Source organism: Phoenix dactylifera, unplaced genomic scaffold (assembly GCF_009389715.1).
Source record: "Phoenix dactylifera cultivar Barhee BC4 unplaced genomic scaffold, palm_55x_up_171113_PBpolish2nd_filt_p 001316F, whole genome shotgun sequence".
NCBI classification, from domain to species: domain Eukaryota; kingdom Viridiplantae; phylum Streptophyta; class Magnoliopsida; order Arecales; family Arecaceae; genus Phoenix; species Phoenix dactylifera.
Window position 1 is genome coordinate 2,360 of NW_024068647.1, and position 2,359 is coordinate 4,718.

Consider the following 2,359-nt stretch of genomic DNA (forward strand, 5'->3'; position numbering starts at 1 on the left):
TTTTGATATCATGGCTCTATACATATTGATTGACTTATGCTCTTAGAAATTGTTTCATGGTTTGCCTAAACTAAATGATTTCTTTGCCTATATCATAACCATGAAATACACAAGTATATGCTTAAAAGTTTGATGTAAAATAACTTATGAGAAGTTATGAATCCATGAGCATAATAAAAATGTTGTTTGCATGATATACATATATATGATACACAAGATTAATTCTTTATTCTGCTCTTTCATGTAAATTACTTGAGAATAACAAAAAGAGAGAGAGATAAAGAAAAGAAAATGAATATTATTCAAGAGGTGTAGAATCTAAGCAAAGGCAAATACTCCAATCTTAAGGAAAAGTAAAACAAGCATAATATATTTGGCACATTTGGAAGGGATAAAATCCATAATTAATTACACTTAAACAGGGAGAATTCGAAGCAAACATTTTAATCCTTCTATATTGCTCATCATAGGGATGGTGCCAATGGGGAGGCTAGTGGTAGTACCCGGCACTATTTGACCCAACTATTCGGTGTAGGGCATATTAGGGACGGCACAAGAGGGAGGCTAGTGGTAGTACCTCGTGCCCCTTCCCAACTCCACCGGATAGGGAGCAAATAGAATATAAAGCATAAGAAAGTTGAAAATGAAAGACAAAGTAAATGAAAATATATAAGAAGAATCAAGTCTAATTATTAGTCACTTGGAAACACACCATAAGGATGAAGTCAATGCAAGATGATATTTAAATAGGGGGAGTGTATTTGAAAAGAATTGACTTTGATCCTTGACATGCTTGTTATTATTATTTTAATGCATGACTTAACACTTAATATATTTTGCATATAGTATGATGTCTTGATTTATGGGTTCTCAATATTTTGTCATGTTTCATACTTGGACAATTTGATTGAATGCATGAATTGCTACATAACATCTTTTGTTTAGTTTTATTGAAAAGAAATTTCAGATTTGTCATTCACAATCATTGTTAAAATCTGAAAGCTAAATAAAATTGTAGAAAGGAGAAGAGAAGAATATCTCTATTTAGGAAAAATAAATTGATTTTGATCTATCTTTCTACTCGCCTAACTTTGATACATAATGTCCTAATACTTGTTAAAATATCCTTTATTTTGTATCGAAACTCAAAATTAAACACAAAGATTCTGAAAGTGCTTTAATGGTATTGAAATATGCATTTTTCAATCATAATAATTTAAGATGAGCCACAATGTGAAAGATACATATCTCAAATTATGACTTAAAAGGCCTCTATTGAAAATCTTTATGAAATTCAGAATTTGATTTTGTATAAAAGCTTAAACTCCATATGATTACTAAATAAAATGTTAATGTAAGAAAAACAGAATTTATTTTGATTGCTCCGATACGCATCCGAAACATATCTTTTCTTATCATTAAAATGTACCAATATTGGTCTAAATGATGTGTCTTTCAATGATCTTGATTGCAAGTAAATATTTTTAAAATATATGACTTTATTTTAATATTTAAAAATTTATTGAGTTTCATGTATACATTGCTGAAAAATTGTGATTAAGAAATTGAGTTCTATAAATACATATACTTCCATGATCATCTATATGTTTTTTCTCTCCTATATCATTAAAGACTTTCATCAATAGAGTGAATGATCTAAAAGAAAGAAAATGTAAATGCTTTTGAAAGAAACTAAGCTTCAAATGAATTACTTTTGATTAATATTTTCATACATTTTCTCTAAGATTAGGAGAAAGCATAACTTGTTCTTAAAAGATTAAAAAGAGTGATTACTATAAATTGTGAATATTTCTAGATCACTCTACATTCTTGATATCATAAAGTTTCAGCTCTATTCACGTTTATCATTAAAATCTGAAATTCGACAAAAGAAAAGAAAGATTAAAGAAGAATGCATCTTTTAAGGGGGAGCTTTAGATATTCAGTATCTTATCCTAAAGTCACTTCAATTTGATGCATACCTTGCACTTTATGGATTGATTTTGATGAACCTCCTTATATTGCAAGACATGCTTTAATTACCTTGAGATGAGTTCTATAAAGGTTGTCTTATCTCAAACCTTGAGTCTTGTGAAAATAAGCTGAAACTTATAGAAAATATATTTTTGAGATTGACGATTTTATTGAACATTATCTTCAAATTTTAAAACTCTTAGATGGAATGATCAATTGAGGGGGAGAAAGAAAATTTCAGAAGGAGAGGTCTGATGGAACTTAATTGCATAAATTTATAAAGGAGAGAGAAAGAATACTAAATGAAAAGTGATCCTAATACTCTCCAATATGTATCATCTGAAATTTAAATCTGAAAACCTTTATGATACACCTTGAGGCGTGT